The 25,609-nt window shown below is 35.4% G+C and overlaps 1 protein-coding gene and 1 long non-coding RNA gene across 6 annotated transcripts in view; one reads left to right on the top strand and one right to left on the bottom strand.

The window, feature by feature from the left end:
* Nucleotides 1-25,609, bottom strand: part of ADAMTSL1 (ADAMTS like 1) — an 885,884-nt gene that overhangs the window by 699,438 nt on the left and 160,837 nt on the right. The window lies entirely within an intron of this gene.
* Nucleotides 20,081-25,609, top strand: part of LOC147574831 (uncharacterized) — a 30,564-nt gene continuing 25,035 nt past the window's right edge. Inside the window, exons 1-2 of the long non-coding RNA XR_015243317.1 lie at nt 20,081-20,175; nt 20,271-20,328. This is a non-coding gene — a long non-coding RNA (uncharacterized LOC147574831). The remainder of the gene's footprint in view (nt 20,176-20,270; nt 20,329-25,609) is intronic.

Below are 25,609 nucleotides of genomic sequence, written 5' to 3'. Positions count from 1 at the left end.
CCCTCAGGAAAGAGCAAATACATAAGTCCTAGGCTGAAATCGGATGATAGAAAACAGGAGGGTGATTCACTGCATGGGGAAGCTACATTCTTCAGAATGTCCCTAAACTGGCCAACCACATGTCCCCAAGAAACATTGCAGTCCACTGTGCCCTGGGCTAATGTGCACAGGGTCCAAAGTCTTCCTGGATGGTCTCCCATAGGAGAAAACATCAGAATGTTTCTGAGTGATTCCTGGTAGTATCTTATAGAGCCCCAGAGCCTCTCTCGTCACTGCACATCTACAGATTTCCCAGTCTCTTTACAATGAGAAAGGAAGAAAGAAAACACAAAAGAGGGTACAAGACATAGGGATAAACAAATATGAATAAAAGAGAGGAATGATAGTGACAATTTCTCTTTTCCAACAAATGCAAATGATACATATTTATGCAAAGAAATTTTGTATTCAATGTATTAAATTTCTGGTGTTTGCATATGCAGCTGAGAAGGGTCTTTCATGATACTTTCTCTAAAGTCATTTTCTGAATGCAATGGGGGCTTTGAAGAGCCTGCAGGATTGGCTAATGCCTATCAACTCATTATGGCCCCACATTTTTTACCAATTCTATACCACTGCCAGGGAAAACAATAAAATGTGTCCCACTCCCTCTGCACACACCATTGCTTTCATAGGGGAACTGCTGGTGAATTTCAACTGCAAATTCATTCTTATAATTTTTATTTTAATACTGAAAAGAGTTTCATTTCAAGAGATAAACAACTATACAAAGAAAAAGAGAAAAAAATCTAGATAATCCTCCATCCAAAGTCCATGACAGGATATTACATGGTTTATCCCACCGTTTTACTTATTAATGTTCAAGCAGATTCTAAGGATAAAATTAGAAACAGCTCTAAATGCCAAATTTGATACTAAAGATGCTGGGTTTTTTTGTTTGTTTGCTTGTTTTTTAGGTAAATGCAAGAAGCTAGGTCGTCTGCCACCTGCTAATTACTAAACACAAGCCAGTATGATTCATTTTAACATTCTCCATGATCTGGCCTCCAATAATCATTAAGATCACCATATTCCGAACCCTTGCCTTTAATAGTTAGCATGAATACTTTTGCCCACTTCTCTCAAATTTAAGATTCTTGGGCCTAGGAGGAATGTAAACACCACAAATTCTTTCTTCAAAAGAGGTTTTAGCTCTGGAAATCCTTTGCTCTAGTTTAATAAAGACGTATTTTCTAAAACCACTCAGTATAAAGCCACTCCTTCTATGTTTAAAGACAGAGTTCTTTCAGGTACTGTTTTATTCTATTTGCCCACCAGGAATCAGGAGTGGTTTGGTGGCAGGAAACTGCACTTAGAGACTTGGCATTACGGGCTTGAAGAGCTGGGCTAGTTCAGACTCACCCTTTGGTCAGCATTTGACACCTGGTAATGTAACTTTCTAATCTGTACCAGGTTATACACCTGTCTTCCAGTCAATGCTTAAGGCATGCAGTTGACATCATATTCACAATGATGATTTAATGTTGTGGGGAAAAGGCAGCACAAGAAACAGTCTGGACCTCACCAGATTTTCTCGTCTGAAGCTCAAGGAAATGGATATCTGTTTTTCTTTTTCCCTTTTTGTTTTCTTTTGTTTAAATTATTTTCAAGTTTCCAAACTGTCACTTCTTTCTTTCTTCCTTTCTCTTCTTTTTATTCCTTCCTTTTTCTTCCTTTTTTTTATTTCCTTCTCTTCCTTCCTTCCTTCTTTTTCTTTCTCTCTCTCTCCCTCCCTCCCTCCATCTTCTCCCCTCACCCCTCTATCTCTCTCTCTTCTTCTGGGGAAAGGAGGTGGTGGCCTATATTCTTCTCAAATCCCAGAGTTTGGCTGTAAAAATCATATTATTTCCATATTCATCCAGAACTTCAATGCCTTTTGCCCAAAGTACTGCCATGTTGAGCACTATGACAAAATATTCTCATTTAATGGTGTCCCTCACAGTGGATTTCTACCCAGGAAGTTTTGTTTCAGCTTTATGCATTCAAGGAAATGCTTCTCATGCAGAAGTTAGAGGTAAATTCTGGTGCTAATATAATTAAAATCTGCATTAATGTCCTAGAAATTGGAAATTTTATACACAAGAAATCAATGTAAAACTGCTACATTAACAGCCATTCAGCTCAGAGATCATGAAGGGAAATGGAAACTAATATAGCCTTATATGTAGACCAATTCTATCTCCAAATCACAAGAATAACTTACAAATATTGCATCCAGCCTCTCCATGCCCCTAGGACAGGTACGATGCTACAGGGATACAAGAAAGATTGGGTGTGGAGTTAATAAAAGAATAATAGGAGAACAGAAGATTGGAGAATGTAGAAGAATAATGAACAAAAGGAAAGTTTATTCACAAATGGCTGGCAGAAGTTGCTTTTTTAAAAAGTCCCAAATCTGTTAGTCTACAATCCATTCTTGTCAGTCACTTGAGAAAGTTTTAGTGGTATTACCAGATCTTTGTGAAATTTCCTCCTTTTAAAAAATGACCATGGCAATACACACAGTCTGTTTGATTATATTTGAATTGGACATCCAGGCACATTGTGATTATCTAAACTTAGGCCATTTTTCCTATTGGCTAGAACCTCCTCCAAAAACCCAAAAAGTACAATTGTTGCTACTTATAGTCTGCTCTGTTGCAAATAACTCTACAAGTGAAGGTGAGGGTGGCATTTCCAATGTCAAGGAGAGATTAGGTGGATTCCACTTTAATTTGCCTACACTCTGTCTTTTGATCACAGGTAATTGTGAATTGGCTCTAGTTCAAAGACAGACAGACAGAGATTTTAAACTCATGCAGTCTTTACAAGATTCACAATAGTATGCCCTGCTTACTTGGCCCTTTTCTCCTTAGCACAATAAATGTGCGCTCAACAGAGTTGAAACTTGTCCTGAAAAACTCATGGCCTCAGGGGTTCCATTGAGAAATGCTGTGTGGGCAAACAAAGCTCTCTCTTTGCAGCTTTACAAATGATAGGTTTTCACTTTATAAGATGTTTTCATTGCATTCTTAAAGCATCTGGTGATGCAAAACAGCATGGGCCGGCAATCCCAGTTTAGCATTGTATGTGAAAACAAATGTCTATTCATGTGAGGCTCACTCTCCCTCCTGGTTAGCTGCCTTCATTGAGAAGCTGGAAGAACAAGATGCAGAGTAAGGGGGCGAAAGTGAAATGCTAGCATTAAGCAGTATGTCTCCGCTCTCCTTCAAGCACCTCCCTCTCATCACTGGCCAGACTAGTGACAGATAGGATAGCTTCCACCAAGCACTGCACAAAGCTTCCAAGGAAGAAAGGAGGTGATGAGAGTCCCTCTGGGAATTCAAAGATAAGAAATATCTGTGCAGAGAATAAACAATGAAAGAACCTCCTGACTGATTTTGTAGAGTTGAGCACGAGTCTGATTACAGAATTGAGCTTCCAGCTGCTATAACTAAACCTTTCCCACAGCCAATTTGTTTGATAAGCTTTCCTAACTTTTAGAACCCTGACATGGTCCAGAGGGCCTATGTTTTTTCTACTCTCCAGGGAGGATTACTTGACTAATTTTTCAGGATGGTTTTCCCAAAGGGAGAAATGGCTATGCTGTATAAGATGTCACAAACTTAGATACAATTATGTCTATGTATACATTCTAATGGGTTGTATCTTTCGACAACATCTTCCCCATGGAAACAGCCCGTGTCCTTTATTGCATTTGGCATTACGGGTTAGGTCTGCAAAGAACTCTTTGGGAGGCCAGTTTACTTTCTGCTTTCTTGTTGCTATGTGATTTCTCTAGTACAGAAATACTCTTTCAAGTACCATGTGTTTTTTTTTTCCTCTAGGCTAGAATTCTCCAAAAAATTAAGAAGACTGCACCTTATAAAATGAAAGGCTCAAAAGTACACTATCACAAACGATAAGGTGATTTTTATTTTGCAACATTATGTGAAACAAAGTGCGTAGCTTGGAAGGCAGTGAAAACGTGAACAGAGATTCTGCTTTTCCTTCTCTTCCTAAGCCATTCCATCGAGATGTTCTCAGTCTGAACAGTATAGCCAAATCTTGATTATCCTTAGCAATCAGACCATGGACAATTAACACTCAAGGATCATAGACTCGTAGATCTAAAAAGGAAGCCAGAGAGCACTTGGTCTAATTCATTTGTTTTACAGGTGAGGTAACCAAGTCCGAGAAGGTAAGTGTCTGGAACAAATTCACACACCTAATAAAGGGTAGAGCCTAGAACTGAGTTTCTGACTCAGTTTACCTCTCTCTTTTCACTCTTTCCATTGAAATTGGAATTATTTCTACAGGATTTTTTTTTTTTTTTACCTGTTTTAACACATAACCTTGACCCCTTTTCCCACAATAAAAGTTCTTAGGGACATGGATGCTGAGTAAACCCGAACTCATCCAGTTAAGGTGAAATCACCCTTCACTAATTTGCCTTACTTTGTTCTTGTTTACTCTTAGTTTGAAGCATTGGGTAAATGCTAAAATGACAAAAGGCACAGGAGGATAAAGAAAGCAACGGTGATTCACAAATGGAATACTCAAAGTGTGAATAGTCACATTTCAGCAATCCAATATTAAAGGGGCAATCCAATACCCTGACTACAATACCCAGACTACAGGCACATGCAGGGTACAAGCAACACATGTGGAATCTGAGGGAGACTCCAGTTCCTTTAGCGCGAAGCACTATAGAATCAAGTCACAAAGCCTTCGTAATTAGGAGTTGCTTGTCTCCAACTTCATCTATTTGTGTGAAAAGTCTATCAGTAGGAGAAAAGTTTATAGTAACTAGGGAAAAAATAAAGGGATAATTACAACAATGCTAATGGCATATTACATGTGGATCAATGAGACAATTGAAAAGAAAAGTGGCAACACAGGAATTGGAAAATATGCTCCATAGTCAGCAAAACTCCCTAGGTCTCAGTTTCCCAGAGAAGGAAGGGATTGAACAATTAGCTTCCTAAAGCATCTTTTAAATAGCATGGGTTCCACAGGATGTTAATTTATTGAATGTGTACATACATGGACAGACACGTACAAACACATGATAAAATAAGTTTGAGAAACGGTGGGTTATAAAAAATCAAACTGGCTTCAAACTAGGAAACTCCAGAGCCTTCAATATACTAATAAGCGTGTGTATCTCCCAAGCAAGGAGTACAGCGCACAGCCCTCAAAAATTCTTAATTACAGACCACCTGTGGGGCTAGTGTTCCACAGGGCACATATTCAGAACACTGGCCTAAAAGATATCTAATGCTTCTTCTAGCTCTTAAATTCTTAAATATGATTCCATGGAATATAGGTTGAAGGATCTAAATGTCACTTCAAAAAAGTTGCCCAGTTCACATTCATTGCTCTTTCTATAGCAGGCACTCAAATGCTACTATAAACCTATGATGACAAATACTTTAGGCTGGTAAGCCTGAAATATGCATCCTCACACCACGAAACTATTGATCAAGCAGGGAGTGTAATCCTGTAATGCCTATTTGCCATAAGAACTTGAGATTATTTTGTATCTATTTTTCAGAAATTCATAGTGCTGGCCTGAGAGAAAAGAGAAAAAAGTTGACCTCTATTTGCTTAGATTATTTCTTAAAATATATTCATGTTCTTGATATCACAAAAATCCTCAGAAAAGATTATCATCTCTTGAAAGAACATAGTTATAGGTATCCAACTGTAATTTTGAAAAAATATACAGCATGTAATGAGCTTTCAAAGTCATATGTTTTACTGCAAATTGTCCCTAGAATTATCAGGCAGCCTAGTCCTAAGCATGTAAAATATTTACAATGAAAAACCCAGATGTCTTTAATATTCAATGAAAAAAAAGTGTTTTCCTGGCCTTCCACAATCTAATTTGTTACATATCATTAAAGATCTCTTTATCCTGGAAATATTTGGAATCTCTGCTTATTAAGATATAGCCCAGGAATACAGAGAAACCATTTTTTAATACACAGTCTGCTTTTCAGACAACAGACATAAAAGTGACATGTTTACATACGCACAGGGAGAAGAGAAGGCTAATAGTCAAGGGCATCAGTTCAAACTTAAACAAAACCAATCAGCATTGTCATAATCAAGTTGAAAAGTGTCATAACTGTGATCTCCATAGTTCTGTACTCTATCCTCTTTGACCCATCCTGCACCAAGAGTTATCTTTTAGCTCTGATCACATAAGTCTATTATTTGAAAACTTCTGGAAGAGCTTTTAATCTACAAAATTAAGTACAGATCCCTCTACCTGCCATTGCCCTCCTTGATAATATGTATAAGCTTTTCAGACTAATGTTCACAACTTCCTTACATGTCACATATTCTAGCCAAACTGGTCCTTTTGATGTTGCCTAAGCAAGGTATCTTTGGTACCCTGATAACTTTGTTCAAGCCAGCCCCTCTTGCTGGATGGTTTGCTCTGTTCTTTCTCCATTCCCCACTTCCATATCCTGCTTGTCAAAATCATATTAATCACCGAAAATGTTGCTCACTTCTAACTCTTCCATTAATCATTCTGTTTCTTCATGCATAAGTGACCACTAACTAACTGAACCAATATTTCCTCTCTACCTTAAATACTTATTTGAAACATTTATGATCTGCTGCATTTGTATATGATATGTAGGAAAAAGACCATGATATACCATGGCTTTATCTCAGGCACACGGTAAATAATATTTTCAGAAATAAGTGAATTTCAATATATATATTAAAATATTCATATATCATATATATATATAATATTAAGTAACACCTTTCCCAAAAGGCACTCGATGAAATAGCAATCGCTTATGTGTCTCTAACCTGTCATCATTATCTAATTCATACATAGAATCAACCTTCTTACCGGGAAGAACGTGAATGTGAGACAAGAAACCCCCTCCTCTGACCCAGAGTAAGGATGTATATAGCCTTTCCCATCACCATAAGAACTAAGGGCCAGCTAGTTCTTCTTTGTTTTTCTTCTGATCAGGTAGATTCTCAAGTATTCCCTCTTACTTGAATATAGCATATTCATTTACTCCTACCTAAAGTAATTGTCTTTGTTATCTCTAAATCTCTTAGAACTCCACCCTCTGCCCTTAGTTCAGGGTAATTCTCCTTCCCAGGACACATGCTGGACCAGAACAAGAGCCCTGAGAAGTGGCTCAAGCAGCAGATATTTTGACGAGATTGTGCTATCGAGGACAAGTGTTTTTCAAACTTTTCAAGAAACACTGTCTACATTTGATTCATTTCTCTGTATTTGATTTCCTTTAGAATATATTTTTAAAAAACTGTTCTCTGTAGGAACTCTAGGAAGATGGCAGAAACCATAGTGGTCTTAAAAAGATAATGTATCTAGATGGAAGAAAGGGAGGGAGAGAGGGAAGAGAAGAGGGAAGAGGGAAGGGGAAAAAATCACATAGACAACATATCCATCAAAAGGAGTCACAATGTATCCCCATGAGTCTCCAACTTGATCAGATGAGGATAAGCCACCACCAATAAAAAACAAAAAACAAACAAACAAAAAAAACCCAGCATGGAATCAATGTTTGTGTGGGAGACAGCATAGAGAAACAATGGGATATTTGAAACACCAGAGAAGCAAAGACTCCTGAAATACCCAACAGGTATTTAATATATAATAAGGCAGGCTGATTTCAGAACAGAAGCTGAAACTGAGAAGGTTTTGGCCAATAGAATAATAGGTGCATACAAGGGGCTCATGGTAAGGTCTTAAGGGAGTAAGGCAGGCTGACCCCTGTGGACATTCAAAACTAAGCAGCCAGGACTACCAAGACAGTGGCTCACGCTGAAAAGAAACTGCTTGGAGTGGAATATGAATTGCACAGGAAAGGGAAAACAAAGATGAAGAAAAGAGAAGGTTACAGGAGAAAATGGAGGAGGGCAATAGAGTCAGGAAATTTCAGAAAGCAAGTTGCTATATTTTTTAGATGAAGCATCTTTCAATATATGTTTACTGGTCTTCTGAACTGCAAGTCTATTTTTTATGTATTTTTCTACTTTTCCTCATATTTGAGAGGAAGAAAATCCCTGAATTTCCTCATATTTCCTTTGTTTCTCATTTATCGTCTCTCTTTAGTATCTTCGTTTTTTCTCTCTTCACAGATTATATTTTTTTTCTCTTGGCTTTCACACATAATCAGATTGCAACTACCTTGGACAAAAAGATCTTATTCAACTCTACCATTCACATTAACTCTTCCCTTGTTCTCTCCACCACTACGCTTGTCAAATAAGGTTTTCATACTTGCTACTCTCACCTCCTCTAACCAACTATATCAGTGATTTTACTGAGCCCTAATTTTACTAACTTGCTTTATGTCATTTTAAACCCTGTTGCCATCTCTTTTTAGTCACAGTTTTCTCTTAACTTCAAGACACCATTCCATTCCTCCTCTTAAATCTAGAACTACCCTCTTTCTAAAGTTTTTTTTTTTTCATCTTTTGCCAGGAAGTATGAATTTTCAGTATTTCCTGTTTTTGGACCTTTGTCCTTTTTCTTCATTTGTTCCTTTGGAAAGCTCATCCACCCCAAATATTCCAGCTATTGCCTCCATGTAAATAACTCCCAAATCAGTTTTACTAGTAAAGATGTCTCATTTAAAAACTAGTCTTTCATTTGTACTTTTGCCATATTTTTTAATAGCACATAAAAAGAACTCTGTAAAGTTAGAAAAACTAACCTGATGCTCCGCCTAAAAGTTCAGGGAAATAACTTCCACATAAAAATGAGTAACATAAAATTACTGAGGTCAACTCCCATGGAAAGTTATTGAAAGCAAAAAAAAAAAGGACAATGAAAGTGAATGACTAGTACACAGAAAGAAAATATGCTTAAAAGACATATCCACAAAACAGTTTAAAACCGTAACATTCTATTTATCTAACTAGGCTATGTATTTAACTAGGCTAAAGCATATTAAGAAAATAGTACAATAAATAAAGGATAAAATAAATGAGAATTAAAAAACTCAGAAATGATATAATTACATCAGAAAAGAATTAGAAATAAGAAAAATTATATCAGTTGTAAAACTAAATTAGAAGGAAAACAACATATGCTGACAAGATCTAACATCTTAATAGAAATGTAAGGTAAAAAGAGAAAACTTAAAAAATGTAAAAAAAAAGGAAGAAAGAAGGAAAAAGGATTCAAGAGAAGGTGTCAAATATTGAAGATAGACAAAGAAAATCCAAAATGTAGATGAGTCTCTGAAGAAAACCAGAGAAATGAAAAAAAATATACAACACAGTGTGTGTGTGTATGTGTGTGTGTGTGTATGTGTATGTATGTATGTATATATATATATATATATATATATATATATATATGAGAAAATATGGAAGCTTCCTATTTAAAAGAACATATCCTGTATTGGACAATAGTAATCTTCAGAATGACCAAGACATATTCTAGTGAGATTATTGGACTTCATGTTTAAAAAAATCTATTTAGCATTGAAGGGAAAACAGCCAGTAACTTATATGGGAAAGAAAATTAGATTATCGTCACACTTGTTCAAAAGCAACAGATTATGCCAGAAGAAAATGGAGTAACATGTTTAAATACGCAAGGACAGAAAATGTGAACTCAGGATTTCATATCCAACAAAACTGACTTCCAAATATAAAGAGCACACACACATGCACACAATTGTTGTGAACATGCAAAAACTCATGGAATGGACTTCTACTTCCAAGCATTATAAAATTAATTAACTACTCCTCCGACTTTAAATGATAAAACCAAAAATATATATATCAGCAACTATTTCAGACACTAATCAACAGACAGCCTAACGCTGTGATCCCTGAGATAAGGCAAGCTCACAAAGTGAGACCCAGAATTGACTTGACTTTTATATAGGGGCATTTCTCAATTCCCTAATACACAGTTCAGTGAGTTGGAGGACCATCTGAGCACTGTGGTCCTGCAGAGATTAGAAGGCATGGATCAGAGCTCAAAGTAGGTGAATTGGCTGGAATCTGCAGGGCAGAACAACAGAAAAAGAGAGGCACAAAGAAAGTATCCAGAATTTTGGGGGGGGGGGCAAACAGGCTGGTGGGGGCGGTGGGGGGGGGGGGCTCATAGGCCCCTGTTGAGTTCTTGGCAAAGAACTAGACTGTGTATCAGCAGAGAAAGACTATAGGAGGTTTGCCCCAGAAAGTATACCAGGATAGACCACATGTTGAGTCCTACAATTAGTCTTAATACTATCTCTGATCACAAAAAATTAAATTGGAAATCAATAAAAATAAGGTAGTTAGAAAATGTTCAAATGTTCGGAAATTAAATAACCACACTTTCTACCATGGGTCAAAGCAGAATTCACAAGGGACGTATGAAATTATTTCAAATTTAATGAAAATGGAAATATCAACATTTATGAGACATAGCTAACACAGTGTATAGAAAAAATACTGATTTAAATATTTAAATTAAAAAAGAAAGTTTAAAAATCAATTATCTCCATGTTCATTTTTAAAATTCCACTTTAAAAAGCTAGGAAGTAAATTTAAAGATCAAAATATGATCAAAATAAGAAAGAAAGAAATGATAAGGAGAATTTAATGAAATGGAAGACAATGGAGAAATTTAACAAAATCCAAGTTGGATTACTTGAAAGTATTAATAAAATTAATGATCCGTAGCAAGATTAACCAAGAAAGACAGACAGAAAACACAAAATACTTTTAAAAATACCAGGAGCCCAGGTGGCTCAGAGAGTTAAGCAGCTGACTTCAGCTCAGGTCACTATCTCACCTTTCATGGGTTCAAACTCTGTGTCAGGCTCTGAGCTGACAGCTCAGAGCCCGGAGCCTGCTTTAGATTCTATGTCTCCCTCTCTCTCTGCCCCTCCCCTGCTTGTGCTCTCTTTCTCTCTAGAATAAACATTCAAAAAATATCAAGAGCTCTGTCTACTCAAGAAATTGAACTCATAATCAAAGAGTTCAACCCAAAATCCAGGTCCACTTATTTCACTAATGAATTTGATAAAAGTATTTAGATTTTATATAAACTCTTCCAGAACATAGAGACGGAGGGGGATGCATTCTAACTCATATTATAAGAGTAGGAAAACCCTCATACCAAAACCAGAAAAGGATTATTACAAAAAAATGAAATGTACAAATATTTCTCATGAACATCACTGTAAAAATTCCCTGAAAAAAATGAGTAAACAGAATTCAACTACATATAAAAAGAACAATCTATCATGATAAAATGAGATGTATCTCAGGAATTTCAAAAAAAGAATCAGTAAAAGTAATTAAAAATTAAGATAATTTGTCATATTATCAGAATGAAAAATAACGTTCTTAACAGTGACAGAGGAAAAAATGTCACCAAATTCAATGCCTATTTATGAGAAATATTTCAGCACACTAGAAATAGTTGGAAACTTCTATCCTTGTAAATCTACAAAGAAACCAACAACTTATGCCATACTTGATGAAATACTGCTTTTACCTAAGAACAAAGGAAGAGTATCTACAGTCCCCAAAGCAAGAATATCTTTCCCACTGTCATTCCACATTATATTCTGAAGATTCTAACCAATGCAACAGGGCAAGATACACAAGTAAAAAGCTCATAGATTAAAAAAAAAAAAAAAAGTTGTTAAACACTGTTTGCAGAAAACATTATTGTCTATACAAATAACACTAAAAAAATCTATCAAAATAAACTATTAGATTTAATAACTTAATTTAGCAAGACTGCATGTTATAAGATCAACATACACAAATCAATTACATGCCTCTAGCAACATCTGGAAAATTCTATTTAAAACATAATATCACTTAAAATAATATTTTAAAATATAAATAATCAAGAATAAATTTATCAGAATATATCCAAGTTGTCTACACTGAAAACTACAAAATAATACTGTGAATAAATTAAAGAATATCTAAATTAAAAGATATATTGTGTTCATGAATTGAAAAACCCAAAAGTATTAAGATTTCCTTTCCCTCTAAATTGATCAATAAATTTAACACAATTGAAATTATAATCTTAGCAAGATTTTGCATAAACTGATAAAATGATTCTAAACCTCATATAAAATTGCAAAGAACTTAGAATAGTCAAAATAACCTTATAAAGGGAAGAGCAAAGTTGAAGGACTTACACTACCTCATTTCAAGACTTACTATAAGATAATATTAATCAAGTCAGTGTAGTATTATAGATAAACAAACAGAACAAATTTCATAAATGACTCACAATTAATTTTTGACAAAGGTACTAATATAATTCAATGGGAAACTGAATAATCTTTACAATAAATGTTTCTATAAAAATTGGGTATTAATCTGGAGAATAAAATAAACCTCAGTCTCTACCTTATATCACATACAAAAATTAATTGAAAATGGGTCACACACCTAAATCTAAAAGGTAAAACTGTAAAACTTCTGGAAAGAGAATAAGAAAAATTCTTCACCACCTTGGAAATATGTAGAGATTTCTCAGTATACAAAAAACGCAGTAACCTAAAAAAATAATAATAAACTATAAAAATATACTTGATGAAGGATTGTATCCAAAATCTGTAAAGAATTCTTACAACTAAGTAATAGGAAGGCAAAAACTAAATTTACAAAGTCTGTAAAAGACAACAAAGACATGTGAATGGCAAATACTCATGTGAAAAGATACTCAATATCATTAATGTGGAAAATGCCAACTAAAATTACAGTGATACGCCACAATATGCCAATTAAATAGACTAAAATTTGAAAAAAAAATACAGAGTGTTACTAAGGATGTGGTGCAACCAAACGTTTATACATTTGTGATAGTAAGTTAAAATGACAATAACTTTGAGAAAAAATAGTCTGAAAGTTTCTTATAAAGTTAAATATACAGTTATCATAAGACCCAGCAATTGTATTTCTAAGTATTTACCCAAGAGAAATGGAAATATATAACTACCAAAAGATTGTACACATAAGTTTATATCAGTGTTACTCATGAAACCACAACCAGAAACAATACCAATATCTGTCAACAGGTGAATGGATCAACAAATCATGATATACGCCTACACTGGAAGGCTATATAGCAATACTGATACACACAATGTTCAAAAATGTTATGCTGTACCAAAGAAGCCAGACCCAAAAGGGTATGTATCACATTATTTCATTTATATCAAAGTCTAGGAAAGACAAATCTAGTATAGAGTGATAAAGCACATTGGGATTTGCTTAGGGTAGGGATAGGTAACTAACTAGGTGGACAAGGGAGCATTTTTTGATGATGGAAATGTAGTATATATTGATAGTTTACCTGATACACAGGTGGATATATTCATTAAAACTCATCAAAATGTATAGTTAAAATGGATGTCTTTTATTATATTTACATTATACCTCTACAGAGTTTATTAAGAAACATGCTGAGTAGGGGCGCCTGGGTGGCGCAGTCGGTTAAGCGTCCGACTTCAGCCAGGTCACGATCTCGCGGTCCGTGAGTTCGAGCCCCACATCAGGCTCTGGGCTGATGGCTCAGAGCCTGGAGCCTGTTTCCGATTCTGTGTCTCCCTCTCTCTCTGCCCCTCCCCCATTCATGCTCTGTCTCTCTCTGTCCCAAAAATAAATAAACGTTGAAAAAAAAAAAAATTAAAAAAAAAAAAAAAAGAAACATGCTGAGTAAAAGAAACAGACACAAAAAGAGTATATACCATATTATTCCATGTACATGAAGTCCTAGAACTGGTAAAACTAATTAATAGAGATAGAAATTATATCAATGGTTATTTGGAGCAGGAGTAAACTTGGGAAGTTTCTGACATGACAAAAATGTTCTAACTTTTGATTTGGGTAGTACATATATAATATATACATTTGTCAAAACCAATTAAATTTTAATGTGTTCATTTTATATAAATTATACTTCAGAAAAATATGGTTTCTTTAAAAAATCTTAGCAACTATTGTTCCCATGAGCAAGAGTGAAGACTCAAATAAATAAAATCATAACTGCAAGAGAAGACATTACAACTGACACCACAAAAATACAAAGGATCATGAACAATTATAGGTCAACAAATTAGATTCTATTTATTTGTGTCTTTTTGAATTTATTTCATCAATGTCCTATAGTTTTCAGCATACTAGTCTTTACCCTCCTTGGTTAATAAATAGATTCCTTGCAGAAATAAATTCTTGGAAACATGCAACTGGCAAAACTAAATCACGAAGAAATAGAAAATCTGAACAGACCAATCACTAGTAAGTAGATTTAATCAGTAATCAAAAACCTCCCGACAAAGAAAAACCCAGGACAAGATGGTTTTACTGGTGAATTCTATCAAACTTTTCAAGAAGAATTAATGTCAATCTCTCCCACACTCATCCAAAAAAACTTAAGAGGACAGAGTATTTCCAAACTCATTTTACAAGGCCAGCATCACCCTGATACCAAAGCCAGATAAAAGCATTATGAGAAAAGAAATACACAGATCAATATTCCTGGTGACTACAGATATACAAATTCTCAACAAAATGCTAGCAAACCCAATTTAACATCACATTAAAAGGGTCATCAGCATAATCAAGTGGCCTTTATCCCTGGCATGCAAGAATGATTCACCATACACAAATCAATAAATGTGATACAGCACATTAATGGAATGAAGAATAACAATTATATGATCATCTCAATAGATGAAGAAAAAGCTTTGACAAAATTCACTACGATTAAACTCTCAACAAATTTGGTATACAAGAAATATGCCTCAGCATAGTAAAGGTTATGTATGACAACCCATAGCTAACACACTCAATGGTGAAAGGCTAAAATCTTTTCCTCTATGATCAGGAAAAAGATAAGGATGCCCATTCATCCCAATTTTGGCTGAAACTAATGTAACATTGTGTGTCAACTGTACTTTAAGAAAATTTTTGATGAAAACAGTCCCATTTACAATAGCATAAAAGCAATAAAATATCTAAGAATGAATTTAACCAAAGAAGTGAAAGATGTGTACACTGAAAACTATAGGACACTGATGGCACAAATTGAAAAAGACACAAATAAATGGATAAATAACAAATATTCATGGATCAGAAGAGTTAATATTGTCAAAATGTGCATGCTACCCAGTCCACCTATATAGACTCATTGAAATTCCTGACACAACCCTAATAGCATTTTTTACCGAAATAGAAAAAAAAATTCTAAAATTTGTATAAAACTACAAAAGACCCCAAAGAGCCAAAGCAATCTGAGATAGACAAACAAACCTGGAGGCATCACATATCCTGATTCCAAAACAAGACTATAGTAATTAAAATAATTTGATAAAAACACGTAGACCAATGGAAAAGAATCAAAAATCCAGAAATATTCCATCACATATAGTTTCATACACTATTTGATAAGGGATCCAAGAATATTCTCTGGGGAAAGATAGTCCATTCAATAAATGGGAACACTGTATATTCACATGCAAAAGAAAAAATGACATTGGACCCCTAACTTACACCACTCACAAAAATTAACTCACAATGGATTAATGACTTAAACATAATACCTGAGACCATAAAACTCCTCAAAAACAAACAAACAAACAAACAAACAAAAAACATAGGGGAAAAGCTTCTTTGACATTGGTCTTTCCAACAATTTTTTTTGATAGGACACCAAAAGTACAAGCAACACAAGCAAAAAATAAAAAATTAATGGTGGAACTGCATCAAACTAAAAATCATCTGCATAGCAAAAGAAATAATAAATAAAATGAAAAAGCAGTTTATGGAAGAAAATATTTGCAAACCACATATCTGATAAAGGGTTAATATCCAAAATATACAAGAAGTTCATACAATTCAATAGGAAATAAATTTAAATAAAAAACTAAAAAATAGGCAAAGGATTTGAATAGACATTTTTAGAAAGAAGACATACAAATGGCCAACAGATATATGAAAAGGTGCTCAACGTTACTAATCATCAGGAAATGTAAACCAAAACCACCATAGGATATCATCTCACAGCCATTAGAGTGGCTATTTCTAAAACACCACGAGATAAGAGGTTTGTAAATATTTATTCACCCAACATGAAAGCACCCAAATACATAAAACAATTAATAACAAACATAAAGGAACTAACTGATAATAATACAATGATAGTAGGGGACTTTAACACCCCACTTATATCAATGGACAAATCATCTAAATAGAAAATCAACAAGGAAACAATGGCTTTGAATGACACACCGGACCAGATGGACTTAACAGATATATTCAGAACATTTCTATCCTACAACAGCAGAATACACATTCTTTTCAAGTGCACATGAGATTGAGAAGATCAGAATAGATCACATGTTAAGTCACAAATCAGGTCTTAACAATGAAAAAGAGCGAAATCATACCACACTTCTTTACTGACCAAAACACTATGAAACTAGAAGTCAACCACAAGAAAAAAAATTGTGAACACTGGGGCACCTGGGTAGCTCAGTCAGTTAAGTATCCAACTCTTGATTTTGGCTCAGGTCATGATCTCACAGTTGTGTTAGAGCCCTGCATTGGGCTCTGTACTGACAATGCACACAACCTGCTTGGGATTCTCTCTCTCCCCCTCTCTCTCTGCCCCTCCCTTGCTCTCTCTCTCTCTCTCTCAAAATAAATAAATAAACTTTAAAAACAATTGGAAAGACCACAAATTCATGGAGTTTAAACAACATGCTATTAAACAATGAATGAGTCAACCAGGAAATCAAAGAAGAAATTAAAAAATACATGGAAACAAGTGAAAATAAAAATACAATGGTCCAAAACTTTGGGATGCAGCAAAAGTGGTCCTAAGAGGGAAGTATACAGCAATACAGGCTTACCTTAAGAAACAGAAAAAAAAAAAAAAAAAAAAGAAAGAAAGAAAAAAAGAAAAAAAAAAACTTAACCTTATACCTAAAGGAGCTAGAAAAAGAATAACAAACAAAGCCTGAAGCCAGCAGAAGGAAAGAAATAATAAAGATTAGAGAAGAAATAAATGATGTGGAAACTGAAAAAAAAGTGTTGGCAAGGATATGGAGAAAAAGGGAATCTTTGTACATAGTTGGTGGGAATGTAAATTGGTACAACTAGTATGGAAAACAACATGGAAGTTACTCAAACAATTAAAAATAGAACTACCAAATTATCTAACAATCCCACTTCTGGGTATATACATGAAGGAAACTAATTCACTTTCCTGAAGAAAACATTCTCATGTTCACTACAGCATCATTCAAAATAGCCAAGACATGAAACAACCTAAATGTCCATCAAGGATGAATGGATAAAGAAAATGTGGTATATGTATAGACAATGGAGTATTATTCAGCCATAAAAAGAAAAAAGTTCTGCCATTAGTGACAACACGGATGGACCTAGATGGCATTATGCTGAGTAAAATAAGTCAGAGAAAGACAAACACTGTATGATATCTCCTTCATGTGGAACCTAAAAAAAGATGAACTATAAAAACACAGTAGAATGGTGGTTGTCAGAGGCTGGGTGGTGGAGTAAATGGGGAGATTTTGGTCAAAGAGTACAAATTTACAGTTATAAGATCAATAAATTCTGGGGCTATACTATACAGCAGTGTAACTCCAGTTAACAATACTGTACTATATACTTGAAATTTGCTAAGAGAGTGGATCTTAAATGTTCTCAACAGACACACACACACACACACACACACACACACACACACACACACATAAGTAATTATGCGAGACGATGGGAATGTTAACTAACCTTATCATGGTAACATTTTACAATATATAGCTGTATCAAATCACCATATAGTACCTCTTAAACTTACACTATGCTATTTGTCAGTATATCTCAATAAAACTGGAAAAAAATCAGGTGGGCAATAAATGCATAGGTGAAGGGTGTATGGGGGAAGAAAGATGTAAGCAAGCAGAGAACTGTAATACCAAGCACATAACTAAGAAGCTCACATACCAGTAGGATATTTCATGGTCAAGAGAACAGTGATGAAGTCACATAAACCTGGCTGGTCTCAGCCTGTCACCTACCAACTGAGTGACCACAGGCCTTAATTTCTTCATCTGTAAAATCTAAATAAATTCTTTAAAGAATTTTAAAAATGCATCCAACTTTTGTTTTACAGTGAGTGATATTTACTAAGCAATCAAAAATGCTAACTATTACATAGGTTTCCTGGCCTCGGTTTCTAACTTCTAAAATCTACTCTGGCTGTGTTATCCAATGAAAACTACCCTCTTAATGTTTCCAAATGTCAAAATAAAATACTATATCAACTTCCAAACCTGGATTCCATCTAGGACCTTCTTACCTGTCCAAATACCCTACACAACTAAAAATTACATGTCTTTCTCTTTCCTCTTGGAGTTGTCCCATTGCACAATTACCTTCCCGTATTTCTCTCCCTAGTGAACCCCATCATCACCAGTCCCATGCTCCCTATTTAAAACTTGATTCAAATACCACCTTCCCCAAGAAGTCCTCTGTGATCTCTTCCTCACTGAAAAGTAATTTCTTTGTCTCCCAAGACCAAAGTTCAAATCCACACTCTTCACAAGGTCTTGTGATACTATTTCCAGGAATGACTGCAAACTTTATAGCATCTAAAGAATTTGGTTAGATTTCTAGCTATGGATTTGTCAGTAGGGAACCTTAAGTGACAAAATTTATATCATTCTTACATCCTTTAGCCTACCGATATTAGGAGAAACTTAGAAACATGAGAATAGATCTAATAAAAATTCCAAAACTCTAAAAGAATAGTTAAAAGTGATTAATTTTTAGAATTATTTCAGATGCTGCCTTGTATCATTTGAATTTGAACATGCCTTGTTAATCTTCAACTACTGGTTTGAACACAAAATATATTCCAGTCAAAACTGCATTGCTACTATAAATTTAAGTTAGATATCTGTCAGTCAATTAGTTCAACCAGTGAAAGAGCTAAGTGAGTATCTCAGATACGATAAAGAAAATATAGAACAGAATATATAAAAATCTTTCTTATTTTTAATTCTGCTCATTTGAAAAAATGCTACATAATTTCATCTTTACTATCTTTCTTCTCAATGGAATAATTTCTCCCCTGGCATTTACCAAGAAAAATCAGTTACATGAATGAGTTTTTCTGTACTTGAGGGCTTCTACCCATGCAGTTGCATTATGAATGGTCATTAGCTGCCAATCTCAGCATTATTACTATAAGGCCCTGTCCCATTGGTCAGTCTTAAAAAATGGCACAGCTGCAAAACAATGTCAGTTATGATTCAGCCCTAATTTTCCCTGTCAACAGCCTTGTTCAACTTCCCAGATATTCCTACTTGTTGCCAAGTCCATTTTGTAAACGAAATCTGCTTTTTGAAAATCACCATATGAATATGTCAACAGGTCATGAAATATTTTCATTACAAATCTTAAAGAAAAACTTAGCTCTAAAGAAACAGTTTGGAAAATGTCTATTTCATTAAGTTCAAGTGTGAAATCTTGATGGAAAACATTTATTTTGGCAACTTGCTATTCTGTTGGTGGCCCTAAAGTATCCTGACCAGACTATCTTTGTGGGAGGTGGAACTGGGGGATTCTAGAGCAAATAAAAAATTCCTTACAAGGAGCCCCTTGGACCATGAGCATCGGGGAAAGACTGGGAAAACCTAAAATACGAATGCCAAGCATAAAAACTTACTCTAAATGCTCCTATGTCATTAGAGTTGTTTCTCAATTATCCACAGTAAGAACAAAGAAGTACTGATATAGACCAAAGACAGCAGATAATCCTCAAACTATTCATTGTTCACTTTGGAACAAATATACATATGTACCCATGTGCGTGCACATGCTCATACACACACACACACACACACACATTTCCCTTTCTAACTCTATTGTTTAAGCCATTTTCTCTGCTTGGGAAGACTTGTCACTGTCATCTGTCAGGCAAAGTCCACTCATCCTTTATGACCTAATACAAATGATGCTTCTTCTGTGAAGCCTTCCCTGCCCTCCCCAGGGAGATAATCACTCTCCTCTCTGCTTTCACATATATTATGGCATGTCTCTTTATATGTTGGTCTCTCCCAAATGTCTTAGAAGATTCATGGGGTAAAGACAATGTCTTACTCATTTCGTAGTCCCTGCAGCCAAGCTCCAAGCACAGATAATGCCCAGTAAACATTTTCAATTGATTATTTTCCTAGGCAATCTGATTGAGGAAGAGGTATCCTAGAAACATCTACTGATGAACAAAAATATCAGGTGAGTTGGGGCGCCTGGGTGGCTCAGTTGGTTAAGCGTCCAACTTTGGCTCAGGTCATGATCTCATGGCTTGTGAGTTTGAACCCCGCGTCGGGCTCGGTGCTGACAGCTCAGAGCCTGGAGCCTGTTTTGGATTCTGTGTCTCCCTCTTTCTGCCCCTCCCCTGTTCACACTCTGTCTCTGTCTCTCTCAAAAATAAATAAACATTAAAAAAATTTTTTTAAAAACCTATCAGGTGAGTTATCAAATTGGGATTAGAAACTGACATAGGCCACTCCCAAAGAACTCAATCAGGAGAGGATTTCATGAGATAATTTTATTTGACCTTTATGATTTTTTTAACCTTTCCAATACTCACTATTCACACCACTCACAGTACTCTGCTGCCTCTGTTTTATCCCTTTATTATTTAAGGCACAAGTACTATCTGTACTAGGTGGATGGAGCCATGCTTTAATGATTATAACTTTCTTTCTTTTACTTTTTAATATCATGTTGTGTTTACAAAATTACCATTTGTCACAGAGGTCTATAAGCTTATTGTGGCTGTTATCCTCATTTGAAAGTGTGAAAACTGAGAATTAAGAAAATTAAGTGACTTATACGAAGTTAAACAGCTATAAATGATGCCAGGATCACAACAGAAATATCTGTCACTTTCTAATGTCTTAAATAGTACCCTAAACACTGTCTGATGATGCTATAGCTTATACTCATAGTATAAGGAAGATTCTGATTTCATAGAGAGAAAATCTCAGGATGAGGGAAGTTAAATAGTGCATTCAAAGATCTTACGGAGTCACAGCCAGAGGCTGGGGCAGGATTCAAGGCTCCATGTAGGTTTATTAATTCAAAGACTCACCTCCTTGATGCTCCTTTTGTAAAAAACAAAAATATGAATGATAAATTTATTGTGACACTTAAGTATGACCCTTTGCAAAAAATAGGTAAAGCTAACAATATTAAGATACATAAGGCACCAATTTAAATGTTATAGAAGCAACCAGTTTTGAAATGAAGACTTATGCCTGCTACGAAATAAATATTTTTAAAAACAGTATAGTGGGGAGAATAGTTGATGATCAATTATATTCACCCAACTGACTGTTTTGATGTTAGGTATTCACACACACAGAGTGCTACCTACTGAAGAGATTCTCTCCAGTTGGAGAGAAAAGCTTAATGGAGAAGATGTCATTGAGGAGAACCTGGAAGGGCAGGTAGGAGGAGGAAGTGACATGAGGGGCATTCCAGATGTAAACGAGCAGGAGAAGGGTGAGGTGGTTATGAAAAACAGCAGGAAAACATCTTCACATCCCAGGGACATGAAGGAAAGAAGATAAAGTTGGAAGGGTTTTGAATGTCAAGGGGAGTAGGTTTTATTTTACGAGTAACTGTTTTTTATTGTGGTTAAATATACATAAAATTTACCATTTTAATCATTTGTAAGTGCACAGTTCTGTGGCATTAAGTACATTCACATTGTTGGGCAGCCATCACCACTCTCCATCTTCAGAATTCTTTTCATCTTCTCCAACTAAACTCTGCCTATTGAATACTAACTCCCCAAGTCCCTTTCTCCACAGCCCCTGACAACCACCATTCCACCATTCTACTCTCTATCAATTTGACCACTCTAGGAACCTCATTTAAGTGGGATCATACAACATTTGTCCTTTTATCTGGCTTATTTCACCTAGCATAATGTCTTCAGGTTTCATCCACGTTGTTAAATGAGCCAGAATTTCCTTTCTTTTTTCAGGATGAATAATATCCCATTGTATGTATATACTGTATTTTCTTTATCCTTTCATCCTTATCTTTATCCTTTATCCTTTCATCCATCAGTGGATCCACCTTTTGGCTACTGTAATTGATGCCACTGTGAACATGGGTGCACAAATATCTGAGTCCCTGCTTTCAATTTTTTGGCGTATATACCCAGAAGCAGAATTGTTAGGTCACATGGTAATTCTGTGTTTAATTTTTTGATGGCTCACCACACCATTTTCCAAAGCAGCAGCACCATTTTACGTTCACACCAACAATTCATAGGGTTTCAGTTTTTCCACAACCCTGCCAACATTTTTTTTTTCTTTATAATACCAATCCTAATGGATGTGAACAAGTAATTTTTAATAACCAAGTATTCAAACTGAATATCAAAGTACTGACTAGTGTTTAAAACACTATAAAAATTTCCATCAACCTTAATTTCTATAGGCTAATTGTTTCATGTAAATAACAGGGCCCGGAAATCAGGAATCGATGGGCTATTATTTCACTGAAACCTTCTAAGGTGGCCAATCACCTTCCATTCCATCCTGAAAGGACAGTAGCTGACACTACATACATTTTCTACAACTTCTCATTGCAAAAGACCAAGAATATTAGGAAATGAGATATGGCACTTATACAAATTGCTTTGTTCCTTTTACTCAAAAGTGAAATTTGTATTATTCCCTCTGCTATTTACAGAAAAATCTAAATATATTGTCAAGAAAATTACATAAACATCCATTATTTCATCTGTCCCTAAATGATCTCTGTTAAATTGTTTTCTATATAACCTTCTATATCCTAAACTCAAACACTAAATTTTTTTTATCATAAAATGAAAGTCCAAACTCCAGGGCAACAAGGCTCTAGATCTATCAATAAGAAAGTTTGTTTTATGGAGAGATATGTAAAAATTAATTTATGAGTGTATGAGCTGATTTGTAGAACTCACCACTTTCATATTTTTCCACTTTCATCAATTCAACTATTGTCTATGCACAAAACTTAATTGCTTAAAAATGGAAATCTTATGGGTGCCTGGGTGGCTCAGTCAGTTGAGCGACCAACTTCGGCTCAGGTCATAATCTCAAGGTTTGTGAGTTTGAGCCCCGCGTCAGGCTCTGTGCTGACAGCTCCAAGCCTGGAGCCTGCTTCTGATTCTGTGTCTCCCTTTCTCTCTGCCCCTCCCCACTCATGCTCTCTGCGTCAGAAGTAAACATTAAAAAAAAATTTTTTAAATAGAAACTTTATTCCCTCTGTAAAATATACCTATTGCTAAATGTGTTTTGCAAAACTTTCAAGAAGATAAGTGCTTTGAGATAAAATTAAGCATGAAAACTTTCCAGCTGAAAGCTCCCACCCCTTCTTTTTTTAAGTGTTCAGGAAGGGAGTAAAAAGAGGGTTTCAACTGAAATTAACTTTAGAATGTGATGAGAAAGACAAAAGCAAGAAAACCAAGTTTATACAACAAGTCAAGCAAACCCAAGAATTAAATGTCTAATAACAAAATTAACTCAATCCCATGAGATTTTTGATTAGGAGATGCCTTTATAAGAAGAGTTGATTGTGGAGTTTAAATAATAGACCAATGTTTGAGTCTTCTTAAAATTGCAAGCAATCAGCAATCATAAGTCATCAAAATCAGAAGCCTTGAATATGGAAAACATAAAATATAAGAAGTAGACACTGTTTTCAAAGTGCTTGAAATAAAAAAGACGAAGTTAACATATGCAAAATTAAAATATAACAATGGCCTTAATCAAAGACCAATGCCCAACTTTATACCGAAACTGTTATAAGCAGCAATTTATTTTTTTTTTATATATGAAATTTATTGTCAAATTGGTTTCCATACAACACCCAGTGCTCATCCCAAAAGGCAATTTAATCAACTATAACCTTCCTTGTCAGATATCATTATTTAAAAGTTTTCTAAAGTACGTCTAAATCAATTAAACAAAGCAGTGCAGTTACCAATCCCTTAAAATTGTATTTAATATGCTGTATATCAAAGTATACAGTACAAGTTCTTATCTTACTGCTTAATAATAACCGCTTTATTTTTATGACAATAAATCAGGACGTAGAAGAATGTAGTTAAGATAGTCATGGGATTCAGAGAGGCAGGATTGGGGAGATGCTCATCTAACCTCATCTAATCTTTAAGAAGATTTAGGATTTTGCGATGGCTCTTAAAGAAATAGATTTGCGCTATTTCACTTTTTTATTCATTATAAATTCCTTTGTGTGAAGCACAGGCAATAGATTTCCAGTCGCTGGTCATTCAGTTTTATTTAACGTTAGGTTCTATTCCTTCAAACTGTAATTGCAATGGCTAACTGCTTGCGGGCTTCTCTCCTGTATTTGGTGATCCCTTTCTCTGGGGAGGTTTACTTTCCCTTTAGTTTGGACTCCCTCTGATGCCTGCTTTGCTCTGTAACAAAGAAAACATCTGCCTAGTCAATGCCACTTAGATGACCAAGGGTCACATCAAACTTTACATGCCTAAAATCGGAATTCCTAATTTTCAAAAAAAATTTGCTTCACACATAGTCTTCCTCCATTTTGGTAAATGACTATTTGCTGAGAGCAAAATTCCTGGAGTCCTCCTTGACTCTCCTCTTCTTCTCACACTTCATATCTGGTTCGACAGTTGATCTCGTTGATTCTACGCTCCAAATAGATCTATAATCAGACCATTTCTCACCACCTCCAATGCTCTGCCCTGCTCCAAGCCACTATTATGTCTAGCCTGCATTACACAGATAATCCCCTCAATGCCATCCCTGCTCCCAGCCCTGAGCCTGCTATAGTAATTTCTCTAAGCAGCAGAGTGAGCCTTCCAGTGGCCAACCAGTCAGTTAACACATATATAAGGTTTATTAGCCACCAGGCACTGTACAAAGTGCTTAAGTTACAGTAAGTCATTTTATCATCACAACCCTATAAAGTTACAATTATCATCCCTATTTACAGAGGAGGCAACTGAGGCCAGAAAGGTTAAGTATTGTGCTCACGGTCACACGGCTGGTAAGTGGCAAAGGTGGGATTCAAATCCAGACAGTCTGGGCATTAGTTCCTCTATTGTTTCCAGAGGGCTCACATCTTCTTTAGAGTAAAAACAGTCTTCAACGTTCTATATAATCTGGCCCTCTCTCAACATGTCTGCTATTGTTTCTTCCCTCCTTCCACTTGTCTCACCACCTCTGGCTCTTTCTAAAACACACCAGCACTTACTGTTTCCCCAGCTTTGAACACTCTTCCTCCAGATACCCACACCACATGGTTTGCTCAAATGTCAGATTGTTACCAGAGTCTTACCTAATGATACTATTTAAGATTGCAGTCCTTGTCTACCTTCACTCATCTCCCCTGCCTGCTTTATTTTTATCCCCAATATGGACCATCATCTGACAAGACATATATTTTAATTGTGTATATCTGTGCCTCACCATAGTGTACATTACATGATGGTAAGGATTTTTGTCTGTTTGGTTCACTT

Source organism: Puma concolor, chromosome D4 (genome assembly GCF_028749965.1).
Source record: "Puma concolor isolate L17-30 chromosome D4, mPumCon1.1.hap2, whole genome shotgun sequence".
In the NCBI taxonomy this organism is placed as follows: domain Eukaryota; kingdom Metazoa; phylum Chordata; class Mammalia; order Carnivora; family Felidae; genus Puma; species Puma concolor.
This window is presented reverse-complemented; position numbering and strand designations above follow the sequence as displayed.